The sequence below is a fragment of the Schistocerca piceifrons genome, chromosome X, assembly GCF_021461385.2.
Source record: "Schistocerca piceifrons isolate TAMUIC-IGC-003096 chromosome X, iqSchPice1.1, whole genome shotgun sequence".
NCBI classification, from domain to species: Eukaryota; Metazoa; Arthropoda; class Insecta; order Orthoptera; family Acrididae; genus Schistocerca; species Schistocerca piceifrons.
Window position 1 is genome coordinate 235,053,312 of NC_060149.1, and position 24,121 is coordinate 235,077,432.

A 24,121-nucleotide genomic window follows, 5' to 3' on the forward strand; every position below is an offset into this window, starting at 1 on the left:
GATCGCTATACCTAAGACTTTCTGCATCCCATGGAAAAACAGGATGAGTTGATTTAATGCAACAGGACCGAATTTGACCCCTTGGTGGAAATTGGAACATGTTGTCATAGCTCCACCACAATGTACAGTGTGTAAGGCCAGTACCAACCGAAGTTTTCCCCTGAAACACGAGGTAATAGAAAATATAGTACGAGCAGTTACGGTGGTGTTTCTTGTTGGGAAAATTATGACGTCTCCACATCATACAGGGCATGGAAGATGGACGAGGATTTTACTACTGAATTGCAATACATCTCCAAACTACGTACAGGTACTGCAGTCCAAAGGAGATCTGCATCTCTCAGGGTACGTTCATGCCTATCGCCCAAACGTTCTCTCTCACCTCGGTGGTTTGTACCATCCAACAGACGAAACCAACGAACTATAAACCCTCCGCTAATTTCATCTGTCACAAAACTCGATAAGATATTACCACTTCTCTGTCTTCTGATATATCTGTAACAAATACAGTATGCCTTTTGGCGTTGACCATATGTGGCGATTCTATCAAATATACAGGTATTGGTTTATCGAAGTCGCTTACAGAGACCGGTGTAAGGTGTTGTCACCTGTAATGTAAGAGGACCATGTCCAACAAACTATCAGTCTCATGAGAGGGTTCCTGTATTGATCCTTTTCCTTTATAAACAGGTTAATACACTGTTTTTTCGGTTGTAACACATCCAATCAGTGTACACCACCATAGACTGAAGAGTATGCTCTTCTACAGCTGATTTCTCTATTTTTCCTAATCGGAAAAGACTTTTGTGCTCCTTTAACATGTATTTACGCTCCTCTTGGTAGTTCAAATACAATCTTTGCCACACGTACACCTAATTTTGTATACACCACATGTCGTCAGGAGAGGGCATTTAGCCGGCCGGAGTGGCCGAACGGTTCTAGGCGCTACAGTCTGGAACCGCGTGACCGCTACGGTCGCAGGTTCGAATCCTGCCTCGGGCATGGATGTGTGTGATGTCCTTAGGTTAGTTAGGTTTAAGTAGTTCTAAGTTCTAGGGGACTGATGACCACAGATGTTAAGTCCCATAGTGCTCAGAGCCAGCCATTTTGTACTGTACATAACAATAATGTCCACGAAGGACTTTCTTCCGCCGTTCAATTGACATCTAGCACACAGAGTAGTAGAATGGGGTGATTATTTTCTATCATTATGGATCTTTAAGTGTGTAAATGTAGGCGTGATAGGCACTGCGGGATGCCATGGTTTGGTGTTATTCCTGGCGAATTTCGACAATAATGTTACGAAATATCGGTAATATAACATGCATCAAAGATGTTATGCCCTTTAATAGGAAGTTTAAATGTACTTACATCCCCTACAGAATAGCTTTGCGAAGGGTTTTTCGCACTGTCGGCAGTAACATACAAGCAGTTGATATTGAGACTTTGCAATTGGTAACATGCACGGATAGTCTCTATATGTATGCATATAGTGCTGTCAACGGTTGACAGTTGCCATTTGAATGCATAACTTTCTAAATGTGCATCTATAAATTATGCTGCTGGGGGTGCACATTCTCTAGGTACGGAGAGGGGAAAACTCTGACAGTCCAGGATGTGCATTCGACACACTGTCAGCTAACGAATAACTTATTACTAGGATAAAAAAATACCTGAAACCTACAATTTGCAGATGTCCTGACGTGGTTGTGGGGGGTATTGACATCTAGCACACAGAGTAGTAGAATGGGGTGATTATTTTCTATCATTATGGATCTTTAAGTGTGTAAATGTAGTTGTGATAGGCACTGCGGGATGCCATGGTTTGGTGTTATTCCTGGCGAATTTCGACAATAATGTTACGAAATATCGGTAATATAACATGCATCAAAGATGTTATGCCCTTTAATAGGAAGTTTAAATGTACTTACATCCCCTACAGAATAGCTTTGCGAAGGGTTTTTCGCACTGTCGGCAGTAACATACAAGCAGTTGATATTGAGACTTTGCAATTGGTAACATGCACGGATAGTCTCTATATGTATGCATATAGTGCTGTCAACGGTTGACAGTTGCCATTTGAATGCATAACTTTCTAAATGTGCATCTATAAATTATGCTGCTGGGGGTGCACATTCTCTAGGTACGGAGAGGGGAAAACTCTGACAGTCCAGGATGTGCATTCGACACACTGTCAGCTAACGAATAACTTATTACTAGGATAAAAAAATACCTGAAACCTACAATTTGCAGATGTCCTGACGTGGTTGTGGGGGGTATTGACATCTAGCACACAGAGTAGTAGAATGGGGTGATTATTTTCTATCATTATGGATCTTTAAGTGTGTAAATGTAGTTGTGATAGGCACTGCGGGATGCCATGGTTTGGTGTTATTCCTGGCGAATTTCGACAATAATGTTACGAAATATCGGTAATATAACATGCATCAAAGATGTTATGCCCTTTAATAGGAAGTTTAAATGTACTTACATCCCCTACAGAATAGCTTTGCGAAGGGTTTTTCGCACTGTCGGCAGTAACATACAAGCAGTTGATATTGAGACTTTGCAATTGGTAACATGCACGGATAGTCTCTATATGTATGCATATAGTGCTGTCAACGGTTGACAGTTGCCATTTGAATGCATAACTTTCTAAATGTGCATCTATAAATTATGCTGCTGGGGGTGCACATTCTCTAGGTACGGAGAGGGGAAAACTCTGACAGTCCAGGATGTGCATTCGACACACTGTCAGCTAACGAATAACTTATTACTAGGATAAAAAAAATACCTGAAACCTACAATTTGCAGATGTCCTGACGTGGTTGTGGGGGGTATTGACATCTAGCACACAGAGTAGTAGAATGGGGTGATTATTTTCTATCATTATGGATCTTTAAGTGTGTAAATGTAGTTGTGATAGGCACTGCGGGATGCCATGGTTTGGTGTTATTCCTGGCGAATTTCGACAATAATGTTACGAAATATCGGTAATATAACATGCATCAAAGATGTTATGCCCTTTAATAGGAAGTTTAAATGTACTTACATCCCCTACAGAATAGCTTTGCGAAGGGTTTTTCGCACTGTCGGCAGTAACATACAAGCAGTTGATATTGAGACTTTGCAATTGGTAACATGCACGGATAGTCTCTATATGTATGCATATAGTGCTGTCAACGGTTGACAGTTGCCATTTGAATGCATAACTTTCTAAATGTGCATCTATAAATTATGCTGCTGGGGGTGCACATTCTCTAGGTACGGAGAGGGGAAAACTCTGACAGTCCAGGATGTGCATTCGACACACTGTCAGCTAACGAATAACTTATTACTAGGATAAAAAAAATACCTGAAACCTACAATTTGCAGATGTCCTGACGTGGTTGTGGGGGGTATATCAGAGTTGGGCGATGTAAACAAAAGTAGCGAAGCTCATTTAGTAATCAATAAAAGCATATACTTAGGGGAAAAAGAATATGAGAGCATCGCAGAAATCACCTCTGTACAAGTGTCAACTACCTGTTGCAGATCCCTACATGGTAGAGTGAACGTCAGATGAACACGTAGGACTGTGTTAGACTTTGAACTTCCGTCAAGTGCATCACTACACGAGGCTGCAGACATGTTCTCTGATGTGCAGTAGCATTACATGGATTTATTTACAGACTACGAGTCTCTAATCTGCACCACTCACTGAATCTTATCTAGGTATGAGGCGAGTGTTACTATATTTTTCATGACCTTTCTATCCAAAATGTGTTTATGTAGATCATCAGGAAGAGGGGAAATCTTATGGTCCCTCCTTTTTTTAAAAGACAGGTGTATAGGACACGCAAATATCCTGATATAAAATCAAACAACGCATGGACATGCATGCAACATGAGCATATACCTATGGTAAAATATCGAGAAATATGGAAAAAGACATAAAATCCATTATAATCAACGAAAACCTGGTATAATTACGACAAATTGATGGAAAGTATGTAAAATTGAGGGAAAAACGACGAAATTAGTAAAACCGCGAAAGAACTTGCAAAATTACTTAGCGACCACGACGAAGGGACAAGGGTAGTAGAGTGCAAAGCGTGGCAGAGCAGCTGGCTGTTTGTAAAAGCCTGTGTCCTCCCTGTTGGAGGGAGGATATGAGGGGAGGGGTGAGGGGTGATGATGGGCCTCGATTGTTGACAATTTGTGAGCGTTTCTCAAGGAGAACGCACTTTCAGCTACTGTCCCCTTTCTGTCTTTTGTAATAATGATTTTCCGCAGTACATGTGTTTCATAATTACCTGCTCATTATGAGTGCTGGTTTTTATCATGACAATTTCGATGTGTAATTAGAACTGTGATGCATTTTTTCTGTCAGTTGTGTTCGTGTGAAGGTTATTGGCTTTGGTTACCTGGGTTGCAGGGCGGTGTTTGAGCAGGTGTCTGTAGAGAGCTCCGACGTCAAAAAGTGATAGATACTGTCCTCAGCTGTGTGCTTACAGGTAATACACCTTTAAGCTCCTCTAGGTCCAACACCAGCATCTCGTCAGTTGAACGCATTTCCCACCAAAAAGAATGAAGGTAGTACCTTACACCACAGCTTTTTCCTCACCAGCTTGTAGGTGAAGGGTAGAGTTTGAGTGTGTCTGTTACTAGTTTTGAGTGGTACTGTGGAATTTTTTCCCAGCAGGATAACACCAGTTGTATGATATCGTCAGTTTTTGAGCTGTATTGCGATTTTAGGCTGTCGTTGTATAGTGCTACGCATATAGTTGTGTAATTAGGACTGATCTTTATGATCTGGACAGTTTCCATGTGTTTGCTGCGCGGGGTAGCCGTGCGGTCTGAGATGTGTTGTCACGGCTCGTGTGGCTCAGCCCGTCAATGGTTCGATTTCTTCCTCGGGCATAGGTGTGTGTGTTGTCCTTATGATAAGTTTGTGTACGTTAGATTAAGTAGTGCGTAAGCCTGGGGACCGATGACCTAAGCAGTTTGGTCCCATAATCCTTACCACAGATTTCCAATTTCCATGTGTTGGCAGGCGGACTTGGGCTTTTCATCCAGAATTACCAGGGTTCAAGTCCCAGAATGGGCACCACCATTTTTAATTCGCTGCCAATTCCAAGGCTGCAGAGGTGCTGGGCCCGCCTTATATCTCTGATGTGATCGGATGCTGCATTTGTATTGACTCTGCCAGATTCAGGCGCTTCTAGTGGTACAATCGTGTTAGGGGGTGCACTTGGGCTTTCTGTCCAGGAGCAGCAGGGTTCGAGTCCCTGAAAGGGCACCGCTATTTTTAATTTCTCGACAATTCCCTGGTGTGGTGGGGCATCGGCACAGCCCTGAGACATAGAATTTCCCACCAAAATTCGAAATACCCGCCAAAATTTGAAATTCATGCCAATAGTGTATGTGGGGGAGGGGGGGCGCTGGGGCCTAGGTACAGGATGAGAAAAGCACATGACGTCATCTGGGGGGTGGGGGTGTGTGTGGTTTGGGGTGGGGGTGGGCGTGGTCAGGGGAGAAATTAATTAGTCTATTTAATTAATTTGCATATAAATTTGATATAAAAATGCAGGTGAAGCCGCCATCTTCCTACTACTAAAGAAAACAGTGGTAAACTCCACAACGGATAGAGCCGTTTTTGAAGGTAGTACTGGTACTGCCGTAGTCGAAGTGTCAGGAAGTTGTTTGTTACAAAATATGAATGCACAAACACGTGACTCACTCGTACTGCTCATTCAGGAGCCAACACCACTTAAAATATTGGCTCGTGACCATTTAAGCGCTTCTTCTACGTACTCAGTATAGGATATTCTACCCTCAGTATATTTTTGACACTAAACGCTTGGTATAGAGCATACAAGGACAGCAGACGTATCCTGCACGCTTTTTGTCCTTGATTACTACGACTACAGACGTCGTCGGAAGGTCGAAATCTATCTTTGAATTGATAGAGGTTACCAATCGAGAAATCTTTACCCAACCTTGCGAGCGTGTGCACCGCTGCAGACACCAGTACGATGAACTCTCACTATGCCTTGCTTTCGCGTGTTCGACGCATTTTATAAAGCTCCGCTGCAGGAGAACGTTTTAAACTTTTCTTCACAGTTTATTACTCCCGCTAAACATTGTTTCTTGACAAAGATAGCCGTTGCATCCTATATTATCCACACAAAATCCGCGAGTTCTAAATGTACTTTTTTGTAGCACTGTTTTCTCCCATGTGCAAGGATTTGTGTATTTGAATATCAGCTAATCCTAATCTGTTTGGACACGAACTTGTACGACCTCACCGGCCACGGTGGCCGAGCGGTTCTAGGCGCTTCAGTCCGGAACCGCGCGACTGCTACGGTCGCAGGTTCGAATCCTGCCTGGGGCATGGATGTGTGTGATGTCCTTACGTTAGTTAGGTTTAAGTAGTTCTACGTTCTAGGGGACTGATGACCTCAGATGTTAAGTCTCATAGTGCTCAGAGCCATTTGTACGACCTCGGGAAGACTCACATTGCGCAGACCCGGACTGAATCGTCAAATGAATAGCTTCCGAGCTAACAACTGCTGCGAGCTGTCAGCCACAAATAAAAAGGTAATGTAACCGCAAACTGTATAGACAAAAGTCATGGAGCCCTTCACCTGGCGGGAATTCTAGACTGAACAAAGTACCGGGTGGTTATAAAACTTGGTAGATATTCTAATGCGCTAATGCAGAACCGATTTACGCTGGAAAAAATTAGCCCAATTTTGGCCACCATGTGCAAATCTAGCGCTGTGAATGCAACAAAGACGCATAGAAGTGTTTCGATATGTAATGGAATACGAATAGAATATGGGCAGAAAATGTCAAAAAAGTGAAAAAGTTACGATGCAGATGTTATCACTAACCGCCGCTTACGCAATTTGTTCAATATGAGCACCGCAGACGTCGACGAGATGATTTACAGCACCAGATTTGTACCTGAAGACCAAAACTGGAACTAATTTTTTTTTCAGCGTAGATCGTTTCCTTATTAACGCATTAGGAATATCTACCAAGTTGGGATGACATCCGGCAATTACAGCCAAAGTTGGACGTCTGCGAGTAGCTTCACTTTAATTATGATCACCCAGTACATACTATGCATTAAGTGTTGCTCTACCTTCCTTGGAGCGCACTACTGAGGTGGTGTGCCGTGTGGGCTTGAACAAGATGCTTTCAATAGCAGGAGCTCCTGCGTTCGTCAGACGGGCGCACGACACAGACGTGTGTAATGCTTGGGTCAATACGCAGTCGCTGTTTAGATCATCTGCTTGTGGCAGGCATACGCTCACTGGTGTTCTGCCTCGCGCGTCATCAGGCGCGTGCTTACGCATTGGCTGTCGGGATCGTAAGCCTCCTTTTCCTTACCGTCACTCGTCTTCGCGTTATCTCCCATCTGGTATCTATTATACAACAGGCTTTCTGGTCCCTGACAATATTTCTAGTTCACTGTTGATGTAGTAAAAGCGCCAATGTTGTCACAGTCAACATTCTTATCTGCTCAAGCTGCATACTGTTTTTGCGTATCATATATTTATACCGCATTCTTGCTTACTGTTCTTCTAAAAACTGTTTTCCTTGTTTCGCGTAAAATGTTTTACAGGTGAATTGGTGGGAAAAATATAGTTCACTTCATCCTAATACACTACTGGCCATTAAAATTGCTACAACACGAAGATGACGTGCTACAGACGCGAAATTTAACCGACAGGAATAAGATGCTGTGATATGCAAATGAATAGCTTTTCAGAGCATTCACACAAGGCTGGCGCCAGTGGCGACACCTACAACGTGCTGCCATGAGGCCGGCCGAAGTGGCCGTGCGGTTAAAGGCGCTGCAGTCTGGAACCGCAAGACCGCTACGGTCGCAGGTTCGAATCCTGCCTCGGGCATGGATGTTTGTGATGTCCTTAGGTTAGTTAGGTTTAACTAGTTCTAAGTTCTAGGGGACTAATGACCTCAGCAGTTGAGTCCCATAGTGCTCAGAGCCATTTGAACCTTTTTTTTGCTGCCATGAGGAAAGTTTCCAACCGGTTTCTCATGCACAAACTGCAGTTGACCGGCGTTGCCGGGTGAAACGTTGTTGTGATGCCTCGTGTAAGGAAGAGAAATGCGTACCATCACGTTTCCGACTTTGATAAAGGTCGGATTGTAGCCTATCGCAATTGCGGTTTGTCGTATCGCGTTATTGCTCCTCGCGTTGGTCGAGATCCAATGACTGTTAGTAGAATATGGAATCGGAGGGTTCAGGAGGGTAATACGGAACGCCGTGCTGAATCCCAACGGCTTCGTCTCACTAGCAGTCGAGATGACAGGCATCTTATCCGCATGGCCACGTCTCGATCCCTGAGTCAACACATGGGGACGTTTGCAAGACAACAACCATCTGCACTAACAGTTCGACGACGTTTGCAGCAGCGTGGACTATCAGCTCGGAGACCATGGCTGCGGTTACCCTTGAAGCCGCATCACAGACAGGAGCGCCTGCGATTGTGTACTCATCGACGAACCTGGGTGCACGAATGACAAAACGTCATTGTTTCGGATGAATTCAGGTTCTGTTTACATTATCATGATGGTCGCACCCGTGTTTGGCGACATCGCGGCGAACGCACTACCCTTCATTCGATCCCTGCGAAACCCTACATTTCAGCAGGATAATGCACGACCGCATGTTGCAGGTCCTGTACGGGCCTTCCTGGATACAGAAAATGTTGGCTGCTGCCCTGGCCAGCATATTCTCCATAACTCTCACCAATTGAAAACGTCTGGTCAATGGTGGCCGAGCAACTGGCTCGTCATAATACGCCAGTCACTACTCTTGATGAACTGTGCTATTGTGTTGAAGCTGCATGAGCAGCTGTACCTGTACACTCCATCCAAGCTCTGTTTGACTCAATGCCCAGGCGTATCAAGGCCGTTATTACGGCCAGAGGTGGTTGTTCTGGGTACTGATTTCTCAGGATCTATGTACCCAAATTGCGTGAAAATGTAATCACATGTCAGTTCTAGTGTAATATATTTGTCCAATGAATACCCGTTCGTCATCTGCATTTCTTCTTGGTGTAGCAATTTTAATGGCCAGTAGTGTAATTAGGTGCTAAAGTTGGTGCTAAAGTGTGGGCGGGGCGACACAGACGGAAAAGGGTGGGGGTGGAGGGCGGGGATACTAGCTAATGTTTGATTGCACTCAGAGGTAATGGTCTAACAAAGGTTGGGAACCACTGGTCTATGGGGATGTGAATGTTCTACAGACTACTGCCGATAACAACGGCCCACCACCGGCACATTATGCCCAGCATGTGCAGAAACCCACCGACACATTCATCCAGCTTTCCTCAGGCCAGCAATGCAACCCTTTTCAAATGGCTGAAATTGTTGAACGGAGTACGTACTCGTCGGCGGGGCAGGGTTCTACCCTAGAATGAGTGCTGAACAAATTGATCACCTCTATACTCAGCACAGTTACTGCTTGCAGAATCAAAACAGAGGGCGCACAGACAGGCCTGCAGAGCGGCATCTGATCGCCGATAACCATGGCAAATGAATCACTACTACTACTACGCCTCAGTATGCACATATTATTCCATGGTGGCATCGTACGCAGTCCAGGAGGGTATTGCATTATTTTAAGGCAGTGTACTTATAAGCTCCCCAATGGAGACGGCATTTATTTAATTACTAGCTGACTGACCGACAGTGCCCGGCATGTATTTTTCCTATGTTCTATTAGTGCACCTCCTCCTTGCTCCTATCACTGCCCACTTCTACCTTCTCCTTCTCAGTCCATTTCCTCCTTCCCCCTATCTGAATCTATATGCTAATCCCCGTCCCCTTCTGCGTATCTGCTCCTTTCCCCTCCGTCCATCTCCACCTCCCCACTCAACGTTCATCCCGCCCTCTCCTCACTGTCTCCTCCCCACCCCCTCCAGGTCCATCTCCTCCTTCCCTCCCTCTGTCTGTCTGTCCATCTGCCCCTTCCGCTTCCCTCTCCTCGTTATCAGCCCTACCCCAGTAAGAGATTTCTGGTTCGTAAACACAACAGTAATTCTTTCCACATAGTAAGTAGTATGTTACCAAGTTTGGTTGAAATCGAACCATAAGTTTAGGAGGAGTTTTTTACCTGTGGCTTTGTCCGCATATGCACGTGTCACATATTTTTAATGTATTTCATACATATCTACTCCATAGCTCAGTACCTCTAGCGAATTTCGCCCTGCACTTTCGTTTTCACGTATCTCTGTGTTTATGACCTCACAAGTCCTGAAGTACGCGTTGTAAAATAATATAATTTTGTAGGTACATTCAGTGGCGTATGAGAATACTGTCTGCGAAATGTGCTGCGAATAGAATAAGTAGCAAAGAAGTCATGCATGTTGCGGCAGTTTTTCACCCATCTCGGTGCTTAAGACATAATACCTCTTGCACTACGTGTCGTACAAAGATATAATTTTGTAGGTGCATTCAGCGGCATACATGGATACTGCCTACGGAATGTGTTGAGAATAGTTTTAATAGCAAAGAAGTAATAAATTTAAACGTCAGGCCTGATGTGGCAGTTTTAATAGCGTCGTACCTCCTGAACTGTGTGTCTTGTAGTGCAGTAAATTAAAACGTCATGCCTCGTACGATTTTTTTTTCTGTATGGACAGTGAAAATGTAATAAGAAAAATTCTTTTCCTTTCATGATTTTGTTGGGGGTGCTGTCAGCGAGAAAAAATCCGTAAAGATTTGAAATGATGTATAAAGTTAGTTTAAAGTCAGTAGGTGCTCTCATTTTCAAATACTGGATGAATAAAACCTGGGTATTCGAGCGTCGTGGGCTACACTACAGTTTCACCCCCACCCCATTGATAGATACCACAGCGACTCTCTCCAGGCAGTAAGTGATATTTGTATCAAATTTGGTTGAAATCGGTAGAGTGTTTTAGGAGAAGATATAGAATATACATACATTTGTACAATATATACGGATTTCACGTATTTGGCGAAACATTTTGAAATTATTTTGAATGAACATACCGATCTAAAAAACAAAAAAAAGGTCATCGAAGATTTGAGCAATATTCTCATAAACCTTTGGTGTTGAAATACATTCCCTTGTTTAGGTATTCCGTTAACACGTAAAATCCAATAGAGAATTAAAATTATTAATGTATTATATAAGCGACTCACTCATTATCTTTGAATGTAAAGCTCATCGTCCCATGACAGTATACAATTTCAAAATTAATGTGCTGATAATTAGATTATCATATGACTGTTGTTGACAAACGTTACTGGCATGTGCTAAAAAAACCGGGCAGATACAAGTAGATCTTGCACTCTCAAGATTCCGTACAAACTGAATTATGTATATAGATAATGATAATAATTACGAGTGGCTCAACAGCCTGCTACAAGTCTCTCTACAGGACGCCACTTCGGCGGCTTGCGTGTCCCTAACCTATCCCAGATATCCAACCAGGAAAAGGTGACCTACTGTGTAACGTGGAATTTCGAGGACGTGTTGTTTCTAGCGACTACTAATATCGCTGAGAGGTAAAATCTAGGTTAAAACGAAGACAGGAAAACTCGGTAGTCCGACCAAAATTCGATCCCGAAAACTCTCGGTATCCACGCACGTAATTTATCGTTACACCAACAGGCCCGACATATGTACAGGGTGTTACAAAAAGGTACGGCCAAACTTTCAGGAAACATACGAGACTGGAATAAAAGGGAGAACCGATAGAGGTACTCAGGGTACCCTCCGCCACACACCGTCAGGTGGCTTGCGGAGTATGGATGTAGATGTAGATGTAGATTCCTCTCACACAAAGAAAGAAAATATGTTGTGTGGACATGTGTCCGGAAAAGCTTACTTTCCATGTCAGAGCTCATTTTACTACTTCTCTTCAAACCACATTAATCATGGAATGGAAACACACAGCAACAGAACGTACCAGCGTGACTTCAAACACTTTGTTACAGGAAATGTTCAAAATGTCCTCCGTTAGCGAGGATACATGCATCCATCCTCCGTCGCATGGAATCCCTGATGCGCTGATGCAGCCCTGGAGAATGGCGTATTGTATCACAGCCGTCCACAATACGAGCACGAAGAGTCTCTACATTTGGTACCGGGGTTGCGTAGACAAGAGCCCCCATAAATAACCCCATAAATGAAAGTCAAGAGGGTTAAGGTCAGGAGAGCGTGGAGGCCATGGAATTGGTCCGCCTCTACCAATCCATCGGTCACCGAATCTGTTGTTGAGAAGCGTACGAACGCTTAGACTGAAATGTGCAGGAGTTCCATCGTGCATGAACCACATGTTGTGTCGTACTTAAAAAGGCACATGTTCTAGCAGCACAGGTAGAGTATCCCGTATGAAATCATGGCGGTGAATCGAGGAAGTACAGTAGATACTGACGAAGCTAAAATGAGCTCTAACATGGAAATTAAGCGTTTCCGGACACATGTCCACATAACATCTTTTCTTTATTTGTGTGTGAGGAATGTTTCCTGAAAGTTTGGCCGTACCTTTTTGTAACACCCTGTACATATTGATGGGTGAGTTTGCGAGTATCAGAATATCTTACATATTTGGCCAGATCTTTCGATTGCATTGACTTAGAAGCGAAATTTATTTACACCGCCAAAGAACCGTGTACCTTAGTATTTTACATAAATTTCAACTTGATACCTCTGACAATTATTGTGAAAAACGGGTCTCATCAAACAGACAGACGAACGACAAAGTGATCATTTAAGTGTTCCGTTTTCACCGACTGAGATACGAAACCCTAAAAATGAAATCATGGCCGAATGCACCCCTGAAAAAACGCATATGGGGAAGGAGTACAGTTTGACAATAACGCTGACCACTGGGTGTACGATGTTCAGAGATTTGGAAGTCAGTACGCGCGTCAACATTATGCCTCTCCACACTATAAGACCTGGACCACCAAAACGACCATGTCTGACAAAGTCCCTGGGTGCATTTCGAACTCATGTGGCGAGAGGTGGGAAACGATAATGCACCCAGAAACACTGTCGAACATGATCGTTTTGATGTTCTAAGTGTTATGATGTGAGGAGACATAATGTAGCGCGTGAGCGTACGAAGCTCCCAATCTTCGAACAAGTACACTTAACTGTCAACGTTATTGTGATCATGTGCTCTTTACACTGTGCGTCTCGTTAGGAGTTCATTCGGCCCTGACTTCATTTTTATGGATGACAATGCATCGAACAGCACATATGGAGCAGCTCTTGGAACGAAAGGATATTCGTCGAATGGACAGAGCCGCCTGTTCCCCACGATTTAAGCCACATCGACAATGTGTGTAATGCGTTGAGGAGACAAATTGCAGCTTGGGATGCCCTCCTACAACAACGCCTTACCAACCTTCTGGCCACCATGGGAAAACGTTGCAGAGTGTGCATTGCTGTTCGCTGTAATTACACACCCTATTAAGAACAATATCCCACATCATGCAATGTCCAGGGGACCATAATAAATTGCGGTGACTTCGGTGTAGTTATTATCTTTGAAGAAAAACAGCATTTGTGACCGTACTATTGGGTATTTCTTTCAGTGTCCGTCTGTACTATACGGTAGCATTTCTTTGTGTTTGTGGTCCAAGTTTCATCGGGACATATGTGATGGGAATATTACTTTCCTCTTTATGTTTTGCACAATAGTGTATACTGACATATAACCCTACGTACTGATAACTGTTTATTTCAGTACATTTCCATTTTATGAAAATTTGGCAATTTCTTATCCGTTTTACTCAGAAATTCCTTTACAAAAAATTATTTAGAATTTACCGATTATTCTGCGACAAGTGACATTACTATTCTAAGTCTTTCAACTATATTTTAGCTGGTCGCTGTGGCCGGGCGGTTCTAGGCGCTTCAGTCGGGAACCGAGCTGCTGCTACGGTCGCAGGTTCGAATCCTGCCTCGGGCATGGATGTGTGTGATGTCCTTAGTTTAGCTAGGTTTAAGTAGTTCTAAGTCTAGGGGACTGATGACATCAGATGTTAAGTCCCATAGTGCTTAGAGCCTTTTTTGAACTATATTTTAGGGTAGGGAAAAGTGAGGTTTGACGTAAGTCTTACATTTGACAGTAATTGATTCGCAATTCAATTTAGGTCTTTAACTTGATACTTCCACCCCTTCTTATTTCTTATTCATATATGGGCGCAAAATAAAATTTCCTTTTCTCTCTGTTATTTCAGGTCAACCGACCACGGTGAAGACGTGTGAGTAGCCACGACGCAACCCCTTTGTCTGCATTACTAGTTCATATTCTCACGAATCCACTGCTATTCAGTAACATCGTGCAATAAATACGGAGACTGTTCAAGAAATAACTTCCTTCTGCATCACCCTCACCTTCAGAATCCTCCATTGATTAATTCTCTTCAAATGTCGAATACAGAGTATTCCAAGATCTCGCCGAAAAGTCGATCAGACTCATAAAAAGCAGCACTTTTGCTGAAGCACATGTTCTTTATATTTCGTAGTTGGTTAGCTGAACAGTAACATAATTCTTGACGCTCCGTGGGGAAGTGAAGTTGTTATTCTGTATGGCAGTTTCTGGATCCATCATGGGCTAGGACTTCTATGAGCTCATTATTACGATTGTGTGTTAAGTATAAGCGATGGACAAAGCAAAACAACCTCGTCGATCTATGAACACCTACATCACTGTACATTTGTTGTATTTTATTGTGTTAGAGGAACAGGGTGTCTTCTGAATTCGTTGACAATCAAAGACGCGATGTTGAGGCTCTGGATTTTGATGATGCTGTGTCAAAGAGATTTAGTAATGATAAAGAGTGCTGTGGGACGTACTGTATGCATAGATCATGTAACTGTTTGGATAAAGAAGATCATACCTCTGTATAACTTTCCGAAGGAACACGCACTAGGATCACCTGATTTAGTATTTTGTATGTCATTTATGCAATGGTTTGTTAGTCTTTAGTCTAAACGCTTCAGGCTACAGACACAGCCCTCCCCCACCTTCATCACATACACACGTGTTATTCACATATGAGTACCACTCAACGCGCCACGGTTATTTTATTAACATTCGAATACCCACACTTGCAACTACGAGAATCAAAATGCGATTAGTGGTAAATCTCACCAAGAAGGGATTCAAGAACATTTGGATTTGAATTTTTGATAATAATCAGCTGCGGCCTGCACTTTTGCCAACGCATTAAACTTCATTAGTTTACCAAAAAATAATTCTCATTGAGTGATTTGTCGATGCTCAATATTTATCCGTGAGATCCTGCCATTCTGTAGAAGTCTCGAGACAGCGTCTTTCCTTCTTCCAACTTTCCATGCATTTAATTGTTGCTGTATATTGGTTTGCAGCATTGCTTAAAATAACATGCATCCAAAAAAAGTGGGGAAGATTTGGGTTTAGCGTCCCGATGATTAGAGACGAAGTTCAAATTCGAATACAGCAAAGACAGGTAGTAAATAGTGTTGTTTTGAAAGAAAACAATCCTCAACCTATTTAGGGAAACCAAGTAAAACTAAACCCGGATGTCGAATGCTAATGCAAGTCTAGATCCTTAACCATTGCACCTCCTCGCTCGATTCGATGTGCAAACAATCGTGTCATCGAGTGCCATACTGCACTGTGGGGTATGAATATAAAATAAACGGTATGTGAATTGCTGCTGAAAGTAGAATAGAATCAGCAGTATTAATTACTCTGTTTATTAAAAGTAGATTCGTTACTGGTTTCGGACCCACAGATTAATCACCGGACGGCCATTTCATCCTCAACGCTATGTAAAACATATAAAATAAACGTGTCAGCCCTCTGAAGATGACACTGGGGTCTCTAAAATGATAAAATCTCTATTTTTAATAAATTAAGTAATTAACGGCAGTTGATGCCTGTTTCTCCATTCAGTAAGAATTTATTTGCATTTCAAGACAGCAACGTCCTCATGGGCCCAGAAATTTTGACAGACGTATAGGGTACACTTCTGCTGCTGCTAATTTGTCCTGTGACACTCCCACATTCTAAAGTTGAGAATAACTGATAATATTTATCAGCAAATTGCTTTGTTTTCAAACGAATAACAATTTACTATTTGTCTTGTACGCGTGATCCTAAACTGTCGCCAACTGCATGCGATTTTATGCACTACACATTGGACATGCAACAGTGACAGTGAATTACTTATCACCTGGTTACTGTTGTCGATGTAATAAAAGTTTTAGTCTAACAAGTTTGCATACAAAAGGTATTTTACAAAACAATGTTATGTACCCATGTGTTAGTTTAGAATTGTCCGGTGAATAATATTATGAAGCTAGCCATTATACAGTATTTATATAGTACACACACTACAAAAATAACGACTGGCTACTTTTAATCTAAATTATGCTTAATCAGTTATAAATCCCAATGCTGTTGTCTGACCTCCGAAATAAAACTAAGACCAGTCACAACGACTACAGTTACAAAGGAAGGAAGGAAGAAAGATTGGTGTTTAACGACATCGAGGTCGTTAGATACGGTGCACAAGCTCGGAATGGTTCAGTGATGAGGAAGGAAAAAGATCCTGTCCTTTCAAAAGAACCATCCCAGAATTTGCCTGGTGTGATGTAAGGAAATCTTAAATCAGGGTGGTTCATCGTGGATTTGAACCGTCGTCCTCGCGAATGCGAGTCCAGTGTGCTAGACTGTGTGTAAAAGGTTCCTCACATTACGTGAACACTTACGTTTTATTAACTGTTCCAGATTTCGAAACAATTGTTACCACTCGTAATTATTTTCCCTATGGTTCAGTATCAGTAGTATTTAAAATCTCTTGAAAATTGGAGATTGATGATGTAACGCTGTTGAGTATTTATAATTTGGATTTCCCAAATTACCCTGAAAATGAACAAAATCTGAAATCATCCGCTGTCGTTGCGCAGTTTCAGCTCAATTAGAAAGTAAAACTAACGTGACAGGATCGTAAGTCCTTCTCGTTGGCACACTTCTGCATCTTATTTACTATAGCTTCGTACTCACATTTTTAGAAGTTTAACTGCAAATATTAATACGCATTACGTCATATTCCATTTGTCGAGACCATTACCCAAACAGTAATATATTCTCTCCTTCGAAAGCACTCCTTTATACAATGCTTGTTTCGACATTTTGAAAACTTTCAGTATATTTGAGGCATTCTAATTCCGTTGAACGCAATGTACATAACAGTAGCAACGATTTTTTTTAAATTACTTCTACAACAACGTGAAGAAAATTGCCCTGTGACCATCTGTGCGAGATGCGAGAAGTTAATCAACAATGTAAGCGGAACGAAAGGTAGAGAAATGAACAGCAGTAGATGATTTGAATTGAAAACTTCCGATGGGCGACCTTTTCCAGCAAACAACTGAATTGCGTTACGTCTTCAGGTGCCAAGCGGACTTCTGTTCGCCTTCCGGCTGCTGTAAACATTTTCATCGAGTGCAAAGTCCATCTGTTCTTATCGAAAGGGATTTCAGTAAGGGCCGTTTATTAAAAGAATTTTAGATTCTTTGAAATGATTGGCAATTTCATCACTTTCGCTTTCGTTATCAACAGTAACTCGGAGAAACGTACTTCCGTTTCTCGCACTTTCATTTTCTAGAAATCGACCAGGGATCTCTCATTTGCACGGAAAATGTTTTTCTAACAGGTGATCTAAAAGAAGTAAGAATAATGAAAACTCAATAAGTCGAATAAGGTGATATACTTTGAAACGATCCACTCTCGATAAGCCTCCTGTAAGTGTGATTGGAAGAACCAGTCTCCCTTCTGTCAGTTTCATTTTGTAGAGATCGATAGGCTATGTCTTATTTGCAGTGAAGTCCTTTATCTGTTGGAGGATACAAACTTGAATAATGAATAACAGATACAGGATCACCATTTCCAAGACACTGTATTCACTGGCATGCTTAACAAAAATCCGAAGTTTTCATTAATAGTGAAAATTATGTTTACTTTTAGTAAGTTAATATCAGGAAAATGTTAAGTTGTAGAATACGTATTGTGGGGTGTTACTGAGTCTTTGAAAACATCGTTAAAATGTGATGCGATAAGTGATTTAAAGGTATAATTGTCTGCACGTGTCAGAAGCTTTCCAGCCTGAATATTATATTTTTGCAGTAATGATTTCAATCATGTCGTAACATGAGTTAAGATATGTAACACACAGAACAAATAATGACAATGGCTGTGCAAAACTGTGACAACATTTAAGAAATCGGACAAATGCGAGTAGGCATCGCGCTCTGAGGATTCCATACAAACTTAATTATGTACACATACCAAAACAAGTTTCGCATCACCTCAGATCCGAGAGTTCCGGAATCTGTACAGAAAACTGGAATAGAGATCAACATAAACATCGTTTCCGCCCTTTTTATTGCTCATGAAAACCGAACATTGCGTGTTGTACCGCCATACAGCGAGACCTTCAGAGTTGGTGGTCCAGATTGCTGTACACACCGGTACCTCTAATACCCAGTAGCACGTCCTCTTGCATTGATGCATACTATCCACAAGTTTATCAAGGCACTGTTGGTTAATATTGTCCCACTCCTCAACGGCAATTCGGAGTAGATCCCTCAGAGTGGTTGGCAGGTCACGTCGTCCACAAACAGCCCTTTTCAATCCATCCCAGGCATGTTCGATAGGAGCGACGTCGTTAGACTGAAGGAAGCCATTCACAAGATGTGCACGATGGGGGCGTGAATGGTCGTCCATGAAGACGAATGCCTCGCCAGTATGCTGCCGATATGGTTGCACTATCGGTCGGAGGATGACATTCACGTATCGTACAGCCGTTACAGCCCCTTCCATGACCAACAGCGGCGTACGTCGGCCCCACATGATGCCACCCCAAAACAGCAGGGAACCTCCAACTTGCTAAACTCGCTGGACAGTGTGTCTTAGGCGATAAGCCTGACCGGGTTGCCTCCAAACACGTCTCCGACGATTGTCTGGTTGAAAGCGTATGTGACGCTCATGGGTGAAGAGAACGTGATGCCAATCCAAAGCCGTCCATTCGGCATGTTGTTGGGCCCATCTGTACTGCGTTGCATGGTGTCGTGGATGCAAAGATGAACCTCGCCATGGACGTCGGGAGTGAAGTTGCTCATCACGCAGCCTATTGCCCACAATATGAGTCGTAACACTTCGTCCTGTGGCTGCACTAAAAGCATTATTCAGCATGGTGGCGTTGCTGTCAGGGTTCCCCCGAGCAATAATCCGTAGGTAGCGGTCATTCACTGCAGTAGCAGTCCTTGGGCGGCCTGAGTGAGGCATGTCGTCGACAGTTCCCAGTTCCTGTCTCTCTGTATCTCCTCCATGTCCGAACAACATCGCTTTGGTTCACTCCGAGACGCCTGGACACTTGCCTTGTTGAGAGCGCTTGTTGGCACAAAGGAACAATGCGACCGCGATCGAACCGCGGTATTGACCGTCTAGGCATGGTTGAACTACAGACAACACGAGCCGTGTACCTCCTTCCCGGTAGAATGACTGGAACCAATCGGCTGTCTGACCCCCTCCGTCTAATAGGCGCTGCTCATGCATGGTTGTTTACTTCTTTGGGTGGGTTTAGTGGCATCTCTGAACAGTCAAAGTGACTGTGTCTGTGATACAATATCCACAGTCAACGTCTATCTTCAGGAGTTCTGAGAACCGGGGTGACGCAAAACTTTTTTGATGTGTGTGTTTAGACAATAACAGTAATTTTATGTCGCTCAGTTGACTGGTGCGTGTTCCAAACCTACCCCAGTTATCCAACCAGGGAAAGGGACCTACAGCGTAACGTGGAACTCGGACCGTGTGCTGTTTCTGGCGACTCCGCTCATCGCAGAGAGGTGAAAACTAGGTTAAAAACAAGACTGAAAAAACTGGTAGTTCGACCGAAATTTGATGCTGAGTCCTCTTGGTTTTCAGGCAAACACTCTACCGCAAGACCAGCAAGCCCGACGTCGGAATATGTATTTATAGCTCATCTGTAGGGTTTGTTGAGAGCATAAGCGAATATTAAAATATGTGACATATATGGCTGTATCTTTTGACTGCGTTCGCTCCGAAGGTTCAATTTTTCACACAGCCAAGGGACAGTAGACCTTAGCATGTGGCATGAATTTCCGCTTGATACCCCTCACCGTTCTTGAGAAAAAGGCGTCTTAACAGACGGACAAACACAGACAACCAAAAATTTGTGATGTTATTACAAATTAACAGTTTTGGGATTTTTCCTTTACTTGTACTACGAAACTGCGCTTCTTGGCAATTTTTTTGATTCTAGGTCGATGGAAAGTACACCATAAGTTTTGATGAGTGAGTTTGCAAGTATCGAAATTTATGATATAACCGGCCGTATCATTTGATTGCTTTGAGTCAGAAGCTTCAATTTTTGACACCGCCAAGGGACCGTAGCATATCATATTAATTTCAGCTTGATACCACTAATCGTTGCTAAGCAAAAGGGGTATTAACAGTAGGACAAACACACAGAGAGACAGACAGACAGACAGGAAAACGGACAACAGTTTTCCTATAAGTTCAAAATGGTTCAAATGGCTCTGAGCACTATGGGACCTAACATCTATGGTCATCAGTCCCCTAGAACTTAGAACTACTTAAACCTAACTAACCTAAGGACAGCACACAACACCCAGTCATCACGAGGCAGAGAAATATCCTATAAGTGTTCCGTTTTTACTGATTGAGGAACTGAACCCCAAGAAACAAGTATATAAGGTAGTTTGTGTTTTATGAAAATAACAGCATCCACACTAAGTAATACGAAATAGAACACAGCAGAGATAAATGAACACTGATAAGCCGAAGCATTGTGACAACTGCCCACCGCGACGTTGGATGCCGTGGTATTGCGGACGCGTAACGCGGTAACAAGTATGTAAGCAGAGCATACACTGACGGGGGATCGCCCTAGCGAAGATATACAAGGTGATTCAAAAAGAATACCACAACTTTAGGAATTTAAAACTCTGCAACGACAAAAGGTAGAGCTAAGCACTATCTGTCGGCGAATTAAGGGAGCTATAATGTTTCATTTAGTTGTACATTTGTTTCCCATTTCAGCCAATAAAGTTTTTGGTCCCTTTTTCTTCGAAGGTGCTACTGTAACTGGACTACAGTATCTGGAGATGTTAGAGAATTGGCTGTTCCCTCAGCTCGAACAAGAAGCACAACAATTCATATTTCAGCAGGATGGAGCGCCACCACATTGGCACTTACCTGTCCGTAACTACCTGAACGTCAACTACCCGAGGCGATGGATCGGCCGCCAGGCAGCCCGTGACAGAGCACGTCATCACTGGCCTCCAAGAAGCCCTGATATTACCCCCTGCGATTTTTTCTTATGGGGGTATGTTAAGGATATGGTGTTTCGGCCACCTCTCTCAGCCACCATTGATGATTTGAAACGAGAAATAACAGCAGCTATCCAAACTGTTACGCCTGATATGCTACAGAGAGTGTGGAACGAGTTGGAGTATCGGGTTGATATTGCTCGTGTGTCTGGAGGGGGCCATATTGAACATCTCTGAACTTGTTTTTGAGTGAAAAAAAAAACCTTTTTAAATACTCTTTGTAATGATGTATAACAGAAGGTTATATTATGTTTCTTTCATTAAATACACATTTTTAAAGTTGTGGTATTCTTTTTGAATCACTCTGTACTCTGCAGATGTGGAATCCATTAAAATATGCGACTTTGACAAAGGGCAGATTATTATTATCCACAGCCTGTGAACGAGTATCTCGAAAATGGCGAAACCGGTCGAATGTTCTCCTGCTACTACCGTGAGCATCTATGAAAAGAGGTAAGACAGTGGAACTAGCACTACCTCTATATTGTTGGACGTCGACTCTTTACAGAACATAAGGTTCGGAGGCTTGTCTGTTCTATAAAGTAGGATAGATGGTGATCTGTGGCATCTCTGGCGAAAGAGCACAATGCTGATGCACGCAAAATATTTCGGCGTCACCGCTCATCATCTATTGTTGAACATGGACTCCGCAATAGATTTCTGCTTCGTATTCACATATTGACCCAACGGCATAGTTAATTACGATTACAGTGGGCACGGGAACGTCCGAATACGACCATCAACCAATGGAAACGGGTCAGCTCTTCACGTGAATCACAATTTGCTACACTAGATCGATGGTCGTATTCACAAACATCGTCATCGAGGTGAACTGCGGCTCGAAACGTGCAGAGCGCCATGGACGCAGGGTATTGGGAGCAGTATTATGCTATGGGAGACATTCTCCTGTGCTTGCATGGTACCTGCGGTAGTAATTGTAGACACGCTGACAGCTGCGAACCACCTGCATCCCTTTGTGTTTGATTTCTTCCCCGATGGCGATGTCATCTTTCAGCGGCATAGACGTCCGTGTCTCGGAGTCAGAACCGTGCTACAGTGGTTTGATGAGCATTACAGTGAACTCTCGTTGATCTTTCGACGACCAAATTCGCCCGATGTAAATCCTATGCAACACGTCTGAGTCACCATCGGGCGCCATCACCGCGTACGCAAATCAGCAGCCCGTTGTTTACGCGAATTACATGACCAGTGCGTACACATCTAATGGCATATACGTCCAAAAACCTACCAACAAACTGTCGGATCCCTAATATGCAGAATCAGTGATATATTTCGTTCCAAAGACGGACAAACAAGCTATTATGTAGAGTTTTTTCTCGTCAGTGTATATTGAAATATATTTTGTCTTCTGCAATGCAGATGCCGCTGATGGCGAGCATGTGAACCCGGTACTTACTCAGCAACAAATAAACAAAAGAAATCTCTACTGGGTGGCTTATAAATATCCATACATATTTAAAATTACCGTTTTAGATAGTCGGAGCCATCTAAAATGTATGCTTACAAAGAAATCATTTGCTTAACGTTTTTTAGAAGTCTAACAAGGGTAGGCTACGACGTTTGGAACGCGGATTTACTGCAAACTTCGTACACTTGTAGTACTCCACGAGGACAACAAAATGTGTAACCAGTAGCGCGTACTTCTCAAGCGTTATTGATAAAATCGCAAGATAATTTCGGTCGTCGAATATATATTTGTGCCTGGCCATTTTAACCGTGAAGCGGATGCGGCCGAGTGGTGCTGACACGGTAGCTCAACGTGTTTGGTCAGAGCGTTAGCTACCCTTTAAAATAAAATAAAAATTGTGCGAACGGATGAACGAACAAACTGGGACGGGTGGCATCGGACGTCCGCCCTGAACAAATTCAACGAACAATATAGAACAAAATTCTTTTTTAAAAAAAAGTGTTTGGCGTTCTAGCCGCTGGATCGCTGGATCGAGTTCCGTTCGTCAGTTTTTTTTATTTTCAACACAGTCATTTTCTTTATTATTTATAATACAATTGATATAATGGCGAAAATACATGTAATCGGATGAACGTTTACTAAATTTACAATGTTGTTTGGGAGTCTACTAATTTTTATTATCATAAATAATGTAATATTCACAACTATCGACTAGTAAACGACCAAACACATAAAGTGATACTGAAAATGTATGCTTGTCCGTGATTTGAGAAATCCCTTATACCTAGAAGGAGCCCGAAACGACTTGTTACCTCCAAGTTTTGACCGGCACAGACGGCTTTCGAAAGACGTAGAATTAATCGTCGCTTTCGACATTACGAGTACAAGTTGCAGGAAGGTATTTTTCGCAAGAACATGGAAAACAAAGTTAATCTGCACCAGCTGCATTGAATAAATGCTATGTTTCCACATACGCAAGGCCTTTTGACGGTTTCCGTGGAAAAACAAACTTCGTTAACATTTTCAAAAACTCCTCTTTCAGACGATAGTTTGGAGCAAACCCTGCATAACGCAGTATTTCCTTAAAAATCGGCGCTGATAATTGGTTATGTAGTATCGAGTGTATTTTAACAGCGTCTTCCGAGAAGCAATTTCTCGTTCTCTTTCGATTAAATACGAACAGTTTTGAAGACACGGACAAGCATACATTTTCAGTATCACTTTATGCGTTTGGTCGTTAACTAGTCGATATTTATGAATAACAC